Source organism: Misgurnus anguillicaudatus, chromosome 23, assembly GCF_027580225.2.
Source record: "Misgurnus anguillicaudatus chromosome 23, ASM2758022v2, whole genome shotgun sequence".
Taxonomy (NCBI): Eukaryota; Metazoa; Chordata; class Actinopteri; order Cypriniformes; family Cobitidae; genus Misgurnus; species Misgurnus anguillicaudatus.
In genome coordinates this window covers 20987888-21002276 of record NC_073359.2, presented here as the reverse complement: position 1 = coordinate 21002276, position 14389 = coordinate 20987888, and positions in this window count along the sequence as shown.

Here is a 14389-nt window from a genome sequence, read left to right as displayed (position 1 = left end):
TTGTAATAACGAAAAATTAAGATTCCATTTCTTAAACACTTCCAAAAAAAAACAACCCCCAAAAAGAGGATTCCTTGGATGGTTTGATCCAATTGGAATTTAAAGATTTGTATGTGTGTGTGCTGGGCAGTTTTGTTTGTGTCGAATGTGTTGGCCTTGAAATGTCAGAACTTTGAGTCATTGGTTTTCGTCCACCTGAACAGTTCGAATGATTCAAATCGCTGGGGACGTTACACAAGGAAACACTAACACGAAACATGTGACATCGTGAAGCCAGAGGAGGTTTTGTTCCCCTGAATGTTTGTCTTCTATAAAGACACACCCATTAGTAAGACTCCATCATCCACGGGATTGTGTTTCTGTTTAACAAATGTTATATGTGACCAAACAAAACCAGTCATACGTTGCACATGTGTATTTGTAGAAATAGCCAACAACACATTGTATGGGTCAAAATTATTGATTTTTAATTTTTTATTAGGATATTATTAAAGGGCACCTATTATGCAAAATCCACTTTTACAAGGTGTTTGGACATAATGTGTGTTGGCAGTGTGTGAACACAAACACCCTACTTGTTTTTTAATCCCAATTAAACCAAAGAAGTCTTATTAGAAATGCCGTTTTGATTCTCCTATCAATGTGAGGTCACATTGATGAAGCCCCGCCCACTTACAGTCCTGCATTACCATAGTTTCCACCCTCAGCGAGTTGTACTCTGTCCACTAGATACTATTGTCTCAGACTGTATTAATCAGATCTTTTTTAACTAAAATGGCTCACTGTCTGTTTGTAAGGAAGTAAGGAGCAGTAACTAATTTGCATTTAAAGGTACCACCTAAAATAGGGGCATTTTGGACATGCTATAATAAATGATCTGTGGGGAATTTTGAGCTGAAACTTTACAGACACATTCTGGGCACACATGAGACATACTACACCTTGTAAAAGGCCATAATAGGTGCCCTTTAAAGGATTAGTCAATTTTCTTTAAAAAAATCCAGATAATTTACTCAACAGTTTTAATGCAGTTTAAAATTGCAGTTTCCAAGGACTTTAAACGAGGTATAAGGGTCTTATCTAGCGAAAGATTGTCATTTTTGGCAAGAAAAATAAAAATATGCAGTTTTAAACCACAACTTCTCATCTTCCTCCGGCTGTGTGACGTGCCAGCGCGAACGTAATTGCGTAATGACGTCGAAAGGTCATGTGTTACATATTTGAAACGCACATTTGCGGACCATTTTAAACAATAAACTGACACAAAGACATTGATTAGTATCATTCAACATACAATAAAGTCGGAACGGTCCTCTTTCTCCAGACTTGTAAACACTGGGGCGTAGTTTCGCATACGTCATCCGTAACCTTTTGACGTGATGACTTATTACGTGAGGCTAGTTCACACGGCTAGTGCAAGACGAAAAGTAGTGGTTTAAAAGTGCATATTTTTTATTTTTCGTGCCAAAAATGACAATCGTTTCGCTAGATAAGACCGTTATGCCTCATTTGAGATCGTTTAGAGTCCTTTGAAACAGCAATTTTAAACTGCATTAAAACTGTTAAGTGTTGGGGTTCATTAAAGTTTTTTAAAATGAAAAAAATCCTGGAATGTTTTCCTCAAAAAACATAATTTCTTCTCGACTAAACAAAGAAAGACATCAACATTTTGGATGACATGGTGGCAAGTAAATTATCTGGATTTTTTTAAGAAAATGGACTAATCCTTTAAGTAAAAATCACGTTCCATGAAGATATTTTGTACATTTCTTACTGTAAATATATTGAAACTTTATTACTGTGAGTGAATTCAGTTGCTTAGGACTTCATTTGGACAAGTTTGCTCAATATTTTTATTATTTTTTGCACCCACAGATTCCAGATTTTCAAGTAGTTGCATCTCTGCTTATTTATTCTGCTTTCAGATGATGTATAAATGAAGAGTTTTGTTGCAAAACGAGATAACTCCGTTTTTAACATTTTTGTCAAAACATGTTTATTATCATGTTATTATTTTGTTTTATGGTGCTACTTAGCTGTATTTTTTAAGTTATTAAGGTTTAAATCAAAATAAACCAACTGCGGTTGAATTGATATTAATTGAAAAAACGAGATTTCTGAAAAATTAAAAAAACAGAGTTATCTCGTTTTGCAACGAAACTCTTCAAATCTTAATTGATATCAAAGTAGTTTTTTTTTTTTGGTCCAGGGTCACATATTTGTTACATATAGTTATAATGTTCCTGTAGTTCAATTGGTGGAGCACTGCATTAGCACAAACGTCATTTGTATGAACCTCATTTGGGACAGTAAACATTTTTAATTGCATTCATTCTTAAAAATTCTTAATAATCACAAATGTATTCATTTTGGAAAAATGGTCTAGCGTCCTTTGTTTGTGTTTAATGCAATGACAATAATTGCAAGTGTCCAGATATTGTGTAGTGATTAGAAAAACAGTTGAGCAGATGTGTTTGTGTTTGACATGACAGGAAGAGGAAGTGATCTGATCTGATCGGAGAGCAGGAGCACAGCTGCATAATCCCACAGACAGAAGAATCCTTGCAGCTTTTTCCCAGAATTCCACAGTCATGAAATGTAATCACTGATACTGACAACCCATGTACTGCTCTCTCTCTCTCTCTCTCTCTCTCTCTAAAGGCTGCAGCCCGCGGAGGTCGCATATGCAGGCTGCATTCGTCATCAAGCTTGGTTTATTTCAGTTAACTGACCATTACATTCGCAAGTCATAAGCATATTACAACAATTTACGATTAATTTAGAATATTAGTCAACTTTATAAGTGTTAATATTCTGAAATAAGATGACGTATGCAGCCTGCAAATGTGACCTCCGGAAGCTGCAGCCTTCGGTTTGAGAAGCGCCTAGCGCGCTCCCTCTCTCACAGCAAGCGCACCGGAGTGCAGATGCACTCATGAATGAAGTGCTCATACACTCGTGGTATTGACAAGCATTTCTGCTTGACACCGTGCCAAGCAAGCTGTCCTTGTCACTCTCGACAGCCTGTAAAGAAAATGATGAACACATTTCTACTGTAACGGAGAGTGATACGGTTGAGACTGCGGATCCGTGCGATCCTCCATAGCGCGTTTCTGATCAACGCACCGCATGCGCTAAAAGTGGAATCCAAGAGGAAAATTAAAACCACGAGCTGAAATTTCTCTTGAGAGAAAAAGCAATCAGTTAAAATTAGTTTCTTCTTCGTTGGTGTCGAGTTGCGCTCATATCCCGCGTCGCCGAGGCATCTGCTTTAGCTGGACGGTGTGACGGTGTCAAAACAGTTTTGATTTTGTGCGCGTGATCGGCGCTGTTTGACTATTTCCATAAATAGAACACAAAGTGGGGATTGAAACAATTAGCTACTATTTTATGTTTATTTATTTTTTATTTTTTTGTCAGTGAAATAATGCCTCACCTCAGAATCAAACATGGGCAGAGCTCATCCTCGCCGATAGAGACAACAAAGAATCTTTGTTCGCCAGCTGTCCCTGATTGTATAAGCATCTCATACATACACCCCAACTTTCCCCCCCATCTTCTAAACTGAAGTATATCCTGTTTTTGGCAAGTTCTTGGCCGGGAGATCCCGCACAAATTCAGGCCCAGCGTTCGCCGTACTTATTCAGGGTCAGGCATCATGTGTGTTTCATCAAAATTCAATTACTGTGCAGCGCCACGCTCCAAAAACCCACAGTCCAGGTTATGAAGTATGATGAAACAACCCCAGGCCATAATTGCTTCAGTATGGAGTCAATATCTCTCTAGCATGTTATGATAAATAACTTCCTGTGCTGGAGGTACACGAGTAATCCGCATCTTATCTGCTCTTTCTCATTCGCTCGATCTCTCCGCCCACTTCTGACATCACAGGTCAGTCAGGTGGGACGCAGGGTCAAGGTCGTAGCGATTGTAAAGTCAGATGTGTGAGGCTGCGGTTATGCTGTCACAACATATTAGGCCTACTGTGGCCTGCAGACCTTCTGGTTGGTGTGTTTCGAGTTTATTTTGGTGATATTTTTGTCAGAATACTTATTTTTCTACATATTTTTTTTTAAATTAACTCATTCCGTTGCTCAGTTAGTAAAGCGTGGGCGGTTTCTCAAAGGGAAGGCTGCAGCCTCTGGAGGTTGCGTATGTCATCAAGCCTGGTTTATTTTTTAGTTAACTGAGCATTACATTCAATGCAAGGGGCGGGATATAAGGTTGTCCCTCAAAATGCCTCTGCACGCAATAGGATAGCGCTTTGACCAATCAGAGCAACGAAGAAGGTGACGTATGAATCCCCTGCGTTTCCCCACCAGTGGAGCTAATTGGTATATCAAACTTTTACCGTAACCAGTCGGCAAAACTCCAAACAAATCTTTCTTGCTTAAAAAGGACTTCAGTAGGGTTATTTGCTCTTCTCTCAAAGAAAAACATAAGTCTAAGTCCTCCAGAGTCGCGGCCAAAGCCGCTTCAAAAGAAAGCTGTTCGCCAGCAGCAGCAGCCATTCTTTTTTTTTCTTTTTTTTTTCTTTTTTTTTCTTTTTTTATTATGATAAACATATTTATAAAACATAGGTGAAAACAATAATGCAACATTGAAGAGAAATAAAACAGAAAGCCAAGGAAAAGACAAAGAAAATCCAGGGGTTCAAAGAAAGCTAATCAAAACAAGATTATATAAAAACATCAAAAAGCGTGCATACATTTAGAGTTTTTATAGCCTTTTTGTTACTAGATAATGATAATAATTTAGTGTAAATTAAGACATCTTCTTTAAAGAGACAAAAAAGGGGGGAATGTTCATAGTCTTGCATTTGTGTATAAAATACTTTGCAAGCAAAATAATTAAATTACATAGATAGTAAGTATTTTCAAATTGCTTCTCAAAACTAACAAAACCAAACAAGACATCTTTAAAGCACAACTCAAAATCATTATATATGTGATCAGCAATGAATTGGCAAATGTCTAACCACAGTTTTTTTATAAGGTTACACTGCCAAAATAGATGTATGAGAGTTTCTGGTTGTGAATTACAGAATGTGCAGTTTGTATCTATATTTAGTTTGAATTTTGACACAATAAAGGTCTTAACAGGATAATACTGGTGAAGAATCTTAAAAGAAATCTCCTTGACCTTATTCGTCAATAAATACTTATTAGGAAGAGTCCATACCTTCTTCCACAAAATATTTTTCACTAATCTATTCCATTTTATGACAGCGTGAGGAGTGGAAACATAGTCATTAAGATAAAGAGAGTGAACATTTCTGTTATTTTTCATTGAGGAGTTAAAACATATTCTACCTACAAAAGTGTCAGTCAGGTCTGGAATAGGTATTACAGAACTTGTCAAATTACTATTGTTGCCCTTAAATAACATAACAACACCACTAGGGATAGCACCAAAAACAATGGCATACTGTTTTGGAGTAACAGGAATATTATAACAAGAGAGAAATTCTTGATAAGTAAGTAATAAACCATCTTGATTAAATAATTGACTAACCCGATTGATACCATTCTTGAACCAATTTTCAAAAAAAAAATGGATTTATGCTTATAACAGATATCCTTATTGTTCCATATGAAGTAATTGGTCGGAGAAAAATTGTGCTTGTAGATCATAGACCATGCTAATAAAGCTTGTTTATGAAAATTAGAAAGAGCAGCAGGGATTTTTTCAATGCTGAAATTGCAGAGTAAAAGAAAATTCAAACCACCCAATTGAGAAAAAACATGCTCGGGTATAATATTCCAAATACTGTATGGTTTTTTCAAGTAATTCCGGACCCAATTAATTTTGAAGGTGTTATTCAAAGTTGCAAAATCAACATAATTAAGTCCACCATTATTGTAGCTGTTGGATAAAACGGATTTTTTTATATAATGTGGTTTATTTTTCCATACAAAATTACACATTAATTGATCAATCTTTTTACACATTGTTTTGTCAAGGTCTAATGAAGTAGCTGCATAAGTCAGACGAGAAATGCCTTCAGCCTTAGAAAGAAGAATCCTTCCTTTCAAAGTTAAGTCTCTCTGAAGCCACTGATTAAATTTCTTTTTTGTTTTCTCTATGATTGGCAAGAAGTTTAGATCACATCTAAGTTTTGAATTTTTGGAGATGCAGCAGCCATTCTTTGTTTTCAAGTAGGAACCGTCGCAGGCAGCTCTGTCGTCATCATGTTAAGCCCGCCCCACAGACGCTACACACGATGTGATTGGCCTGACCAAATTTTGGTTTTTGGAGCTTTTAAGTGTATTGTGAGTGCCTAGACTAAACCCTGGCAGCAAATATATTTTGCGGCCGCTAGGGTGCGTCTAGATTTCTAGGCTAGTGGATTAGTCCTTTTTTCTTAAAAAAAATCCAGATAATTTACTCACCACCATGTCAGAAATTAGAGAAGAAATTATGTTTTTTGAGGAAAACATTCCAGGATTTTTCTAATTTTAATGGACTTTAATGGACCCCAACACTTAACAGTTTTAATGCCGTTTAAAATTGCAGTTTCAACGCAGCTTCAGAGGACTCTAAACGATCCCAAACGAGGCATAAGGGTTTTGTCTGGTGAAACGATTGTCATTTTTGGCAAGAAAAATAAAAAATATACACTTTTAAACCACATCTTCTCTTCTTCCTCTGGCTGTGTGATGCGCCAGCGCGACCTCACGTAATTGCATAATAATGTGGAAAGGTCACGTGTTACATATATGAAATGCACATTTGCGGACCATTTTAAACAATAAACCGACACAAAGACATTAATTAGTATCATTCCACATACAACAACGTCAGAACGGTCCTCTTTCTCCACACTTGTAAACACTAGGGCGGAGTTTCGATACGTCATCCGGGACCTCTTGATGTATTACGTGAGGGCGGGCTGGCTCGTCACACGACCGGAGGATGACGAGAAGTTTTCTTGTCAAAAATAACAATCGTTTCGCTAGATAAGACCCTTATGCCTCGTTTGGGATAATTTCGAGTCCTTTAAAACTGCTACATGTTATGAGCTATGCATCGTGCGCCCTCGAAAAAGAAGTCAGCGGCCGCCACTGGTTGCGAGTATATATGATTGTTTGTTAATATACAATAAAATGTCTCACAACAAATAATCTTGACTAAAAAAAAAACGTGAAAAATGACATTAAGTGATTTGATATATACCCACTACTGTTGGACAAGTGACATTTTAGGTGGGAGTAAAGCCCACTTGCACACCTACCGTCTCCCAATAAACCCCCCTCACGCCTGCCCAGGTTACACAAGCCCATGAAATTACAGTTGTGTCAGTTGGAACCAAAAGTGTCGAGAGGAATTAATGATAAGGTGACAGGCTTCACAAAACGGTGATTGAGAAATAAATAAATATCACGGCCAGACCTCCCCTCGATCCCCCTTCTCCTAATCCTTTATTTTAATTTTCATGTTTGCCGCTGGCGTGTCACCCGATAAGCCCATATTCACACGCTGGCTCAGTCTTGGGTTTCTCAGCTGACGGTCTGCCCGTCTGCCAGGGAAAACCGGCACGGCCTGGCAGATGAAAGCTTTGCGTGTAACCTCTACAATAGAGCGTTTCGAGACAAAGGGTTGTGAATGCCTGTGTGGGTCCATTTTTGGACTTTTCCTTTATAATTTGGATTGTGTCTTTAATGAATCCCTTCATACTGGGTTATTTTCAATATTGGGTCAAAAAGGGACAAACCGAGCCTTTGGGTTAAATTAACCCAGAAAATGTTGATATTTGACCCAACAATGGGTTGAAACAACCCAGCATAAGTTAAATCGAAACCCAACATTTCTTAGAGTGTCACTGGGGCAGTACCCCTTAAAAAAGTATACATTTGCACCTAAGAAGGTCATATTAGTACCTCAAAATACCAAATGGATACATATCTGTACCTACATGGTACATATTAGGACATTTTTAAAGAATACTGCCCCAGTGATAGCAATTTTTGACCAATTTTCTGTCAAGCATCAACCTAGCAAACACTCTTGCAACAACAGTGCACATGTAGTGTCTTCACCTCCAAATGTCTAGCAGACATCACTTCACAGATGCAACTCCACCTGAACTCCACACGGAGACCCACGAGTCACCATCAAGGACCATTGCAACACTAATGGTTCATGCATTAAAGCATTTGGCATCCATCTGATTAAATGAAATGGAGAAACAATGAAAGAGTCTGAGGAGATGTGAATGACCTCTGTTAATGAGAGAGATGATGAAGTGCTCGGAGCGAATGTTCTTTAGTATCGCAGGAGGATCGTCATGAGCACTGAAGATTACTCGGCCGTTTAAGGTGCGAGGTTTTTGTGGCTTGTGCCAAACTGTTGGAGGCCACTTAAAATAAAAGCGAGACAAGGAAGTTAGATATAGAATTTAGTGCTTTGGAGTTATCTTGGAGAGTTGTGTGCTATTTTAAATGCATTCAGATGGTTGGCATTGCTATGGTGCGATAAAATATTATTATTAAACATTTATGCATTTCGTCAACTATACAGTCATATGTGTAATCAGTATATGTGTGTTCACCAGGATTCTAACCTGCAACCTTTGTGTTGGAGGCACAATGTTGTAGCATCTACATTTATGCATTTGGCAGATGTGACGTAAAGTGCAATACAAGGTATACATTTTTTAGCAGTATGTGTGTTCCCTAGGATCAAACCTATGACCTTTTGTACTGCTAATGCAATGCTATTGAGCAACAGGACGCAAACACCAAATAGATACTCTCAGATAAAAAGTACAAAAGTTGTCAATGGGACAGTACCTTTAGAAATGGTCCTAATATGTAACATTTTGGTACAGATATGTACCTTTAAGGTACCAATATGCACCTTTTAGGTACAAAAGTGTACTTTTTGAAAAGATACCGCCCCAGTGACAACTTTTGTACCTTCTTTATTTATATTTTTGGCCATTTGCCTTTATTTAACAGTGAATGAGGAGAAGGGAGGAGGAAGGGGTATGGGTTCGGCAAATGACCACGAGTCAGGATGCCAAAGCATCACGCCGTAGTGCTGCCCAATACACCATCGGCTCTGAGAACTTTTGTACCTTTTTTGGCCATTTTGCCTTTATTTAACAGCGAATGAGGAGAGGACAGGAAAGTACAGGGAGGAGAGAGGGGTATGGGTTCGGCAAATGACCACGAGCCTGGAATCGAACTCGGGTTGCCGAAAGTGCGAAAGCACCACATGTTGTAGTGCTGCCCTGTACACCATCAGCTCTGACATTTTGCCTTCATTTTACAGTGAATGAAGAGAGGACAGGAATGTACAGGGAGGAGAGATGGGTATGGGATCGGCAAATGACCATGAGCCAGTAATCAAACTTGGGTCACCGAAAGTGCGAAAGCACCACATGTCGGAGTGCTGCCAGCTACACCATCGAATCCGACAACTTTTTTATCTTTTTTTGGCCATTTTGCTTTTATTTAACAGTGAATGAGGAGACAGAGGAAAGGAAAGTACAGGGAGGAGAGAGGGGTACGGGTTCGGCAAATGCCCACAAGCTGGGAATCAAATTCGAGTCACCGAAAGTGCGAAAGCACCACATGTCGGAGTGTTGCCCAGTACACCATCGGCTCTGAGAACTTTTGTACCCTTTTTTTGGACATTTTGCCTTTATTTAACAATGAATGAAGAGAGGACAGAAAAGTACAGGGAGGAGAGAGGGGTACGGGTTCGGCAAATGACCACGAGCCTGGAATCGAACTCGGGTTGCCGAAAGTGCGAAAGCACCACATGTCGGAGTGCTGCCCTGTACACCATCGGCTCTGACATTTTGCCTTCATTTTACAGTGAATGAAGAGAGGACAGGAATGTACAGGGAGGAGAGATGGGTATGGGATCGGCAAATGACCATGAGCCAATAATCAAACTTGGGTCACCGAAAGTGCGAAAGCACCACATGTCGGAGTGCTGCCAGCTACACCATCGAATCCGACAACTTTTTTATCTTTTTTTGGCCATTTTGCTTTTATTTAACAGTGAATGAGGAGACAGAGGAAAGGAAAGTACAGGGAGGAGAGAGGGGTACGGGTTCGGCAAATGCCCACAAGCTGGGAATCAAATTCGAGTCACCGAAAGTGCGAAACCACCACATGTCGGAGTGCTGCCCAGTACACCATTAGCTTTGACAACTTTTGTACCTTTTTGTAGGACATTTTGCCTTTATTTAACAATGAATGAAGAGAAGACAGAAAAGTACAGGGAGGAGAGAGGGGTACAGGTTCGGCAAATGACCACGAGCCAGGAATCAAACTCGGGTCGCCGAAAATGCGAAAGCACCACATGTCGGAGTGTTGCTCACTACACCATTGGCTCCCACAACTTTTGTACTTTTTTGGACATTTTGCCTTTATTTAACAGTGAATGAGGAGAAGGGAGGAGAGAGAGGGGTATGGGATCGGCAAATGACCACAAGCCGGGTTTCGAACTCGGGTCGCTGAAAGTGCGAAAGCACCACATGTCGGTGTGCTGCTCCGACAACTTTTGTACTTTTTTTGTCCATTTTGCCTTTATTTAACAGTGAATGAAGAGAGGACTGTAACATACAGGGAGGAGAGAGGGGCACGGGTTCGGCAAATTACCACAAGCCAGGATTCGAACTCGAGTCGCCGAAAGTGCGAAAGCACCACATGTCGGAGTGCTGCCCACTACACCATCGGCTCTCAGAACGTTTGTACCTTTTTTGGACATGTTGCCTTTATTAAACAGTGAATGAGGAGATGACAGGAAAGTACAGGGAGGATTAGGGGTATGGGATCGGCAAATGACCACGAGCCGGGAATCGAACTCGAGTCGCTGAAAGTGCAAAACCACCACATGTCGGAGTGCTGCCCAGTACACCATCGGCTTTGACAACTTTTGTACCTTTTTGTAGGACATTTTGCCTTTATGACCACGAGCCGGGAATCAAACTCGGGTCGCCGAAAGTGTGAAGGCACCACATGTCGGAGTGCTGCCAGCTACACCATCGACTCTGAGAACTTTTGTACCTTTTTTTGGCCATTTTGCCTTTATTTAACAGTGAATGAGGAGACAGAGGAAAGGAAAGTACAGGGAGGAGAGAGGGGTATGGGATCGGCAAATGACCACAAGCCGGGAATCAAACTCGAGTCACCAAAAATGCGAAAGCACCACATGTCGGAGTGTTGCCCAGTACACCATCGGCTCTGAGAACCTTTGTACCCTTTTTTTTGGCCATTTTGCCTTAATTTAACAGTGAATGAAGAGAGGACTGGAACGTACAGTGAGGAGAGAGGGGTACGGGTTCGGCAAATTACCACAAGCCGGGATTCGAACTCGAGTCGCCGAAAGTGGGAAAGCACCACATGTCGGAATGCTGTTTACTACACCATCGGCTCCCACAATTTTTGTGCTTTTTTTGGACGTTTTGCCTTTATTTAACAGTGAATGAAGAGAGGACAGGAACGTACAGTGAGGAGAGAGGGGTATGGGATCGGCAAATGACCACAAGCCGACCGAAAGTTGTTGTGCTGCTCCGACAAGTTTTGTACTTTTTTTGTCCATTTTGCCTTTATTTAACAGTGTATGAAGAGAGGACAGGAAAGTACAGGGAGAGATGGGTATGGGATCGGCAAATGACCACAAGCCTAGATTCAAACTTGGGTTGGCGAAAATGCAAAAGCGCCACATGTCGGAGTGCTGCCCACTACACCATCGGCTCTGAGAACTTTTGTACCTTTTTGTAGGACATTTTGCCTTTATGACTACGAGCCGGGAATCAAACTCGGGTCGCCGAAAGTGCGAAAGCACCACATGTCGGAGTGCTGCCAGCTACACCATCGACTCCGACAACTTTTGTACCTTTTTTTGGCCATTTTGCCTTTATTTAACAGTGAATGAAGAGACAGAGGAAAGGAAAGTACAGGGAGGAGAGAGGGGTATGGGATCGGCAAATGCCCACAAGCCGGGAATCAAACTCGAGTCACCTAAAGTGCGAAACCACCAAATGTCAGAGTGCTGCCCAGTACACCATTGGCTTTGACAACTTTTGTACCTTTTTGTAGGACATTTTGCCTTTATTTAACAATGAATGAAGAGAAGACAGAAAAGTACAGGGAGGAGAGAGGGGTACGGGTTCGGCAAATGACCACGAGCCGGGAATCAAACTCGTGGTGCTTTCGCATTTTTGGCGACCCATGTCGGAGTGTTGCCCAGTACATCATCGGCTCTGAGAACTTTTGTACCCTTTTTTTGGACATTTTGCCTTTATTTAACAATGAATGAAGAGAAGACAGAAAAGCACAGGGAGGAGAGAGGGGTATGGGATCAGCAAATAACCACGAGCTGGGAATCGAACTCGAGTCGCTGAAAGTGCGAAACCACCACATGTCGGAGTGTTGCTCACTACACCATTGGCTCCCACAACTTTTGTACTTTTTTTGGACATTTTGCCTTTATTTAACAGTGAATGAGGAGAAGGGAGGAGAGAGGGGTATGGGATCGGCAAATGACCACAAGCCGAGTTTCGAACTCGGGTCGCCGAAAGTGCGAAAGCACCACATGTCGGTGTGCTGCTCCGACAACTTTTGTACTTTTTTTTGGACATTTTGCCTTTATTTAACAGTGTATGAAGAGAGGACAGGAAAGTACAGGGAGAGATGGGATCGGCAAATGACCACAAGCCTAGATTCAAACTTGGGTTGCCGAAAATGCAAAAGCACCACATGTCGGAGTGTTGCCCAGTACACCATCGGCTCTGAGAACTTTTGTACCCTTTTTTGGACATTTTACCTTTATTTAACAGTGAATAAAGAGATGACAGGAACGTACAGGGAGGAGAGAGGGGTACGGGTTCGGAAAATGAACACGAGCCGGGAATCGAACTCGAGTCGCTGAAAGTGCGAAACCACCACATGTCGGAGTGCTGCTCCGACAACTTTTGTACTTTTTTGTCCATTTTACCTTTATTTAACAGTGTATGAAGAGAGGACAGGAAAGTACAGGGAGAGATGGGTATGGGATCGGCAAATGACCACAAGCCAATAATCAAACTCGAGTCACCGAAAGTGACACAACATGTCTCAGTGCAGCCCACTACACCATCGGCTCTGGCAACTTTTGTACCTTGTTTTTGGCCATTTTACCTTTATTTAACAGTGAATGAAGAGAGGACAGGAAAGTACAGAGAGGAGAGAGGGGTATGGGTTCGGCAGATAACCATGAGCCAGTAATCAAACTCGGGTCACCGAAAGCACCACATGTCGGATTGCTCCCAGCTACACCATTGACTCCGACAACTTTTGTACCTTTTTTTGTCCATTTTGCCTTTATTAAACAGTGAATGATGAGATGACAGTAAAGTACAGGAAGGAAAGATGGGTATGGGATCAAATTTGAGTCGCCGAAACTGCCAAAGCACCACATGTCTGAGTGCTGCCCACTACACCATCAACTTTTGTACCTATACCGTTTCTTCTGAAAATGTATAAATAAGAAGTCTACTCAGAGTACATGTATCTTGATGTGTTTTTCTTTCCATTTTTCCTCAAATATCTTATCTAAATATGCTTGAACATTTGAATCTAAAAGTGCTGTTTCCCATATCACCTATAGGAGGTGGTGTTTCTACACTCTAAAGAGTTTATTTTTGGCCACAGTCCTGCTTTGTACCAGCTGTCCTGTTAGTATGACACCAAAACGAGATTTATAGAGGGATGTGATGAAGACACGTTCATTATATATGATACACCTAATATAACAACATCCTCCATTTGACCAATTAAGGGCACAATACGGAAAGGTTTGCGTACTGCAAGGATGCACTTGCTAAATGACAAGCACACTACGTTCGACTGGAATGATGATGTGAACACAGCAGTGACTCTCCCTATTGGTGGTGTAACAGAATATATAAAGGTGAGATATGGAGGGTGGGTCCCTGGCCCTCATTTGTCAGGCCAAAGCGCATCAATGGAGCGTGAACGGCACATAGAAGCCACGAGGGCCCGGTCCAACACCCTGCACCCGCTGTCAGGTCCCAGGCCTCAGGCATGGGGGACGGTTAAGAGCCAAGGCCACCGGGAGAGTAAATGATGCTTGACCAGAGGTGGACACACACAAATAAACACCAAAAAATACCTGCTGTCCAGCACTTTTCAGAATCGAGTATATCGCTAAACCTTGTTGGGTTGCTGGGTAGCAATGTCTCACGTTTGGCTTGGATATGAGGACCTGAGAGACTAGGAAAGACAAAAGTTTAGATGAAGTATTGGGTCGAAAACTCATGCAAATACTTTTAAGGAGCAACTAACTGTTACTCAATTGTTAAAGCATTGTGCCATGCAAAGTCACGGGTTTGATCCCCAGGGAACACACATACTGATAAAATGTATAG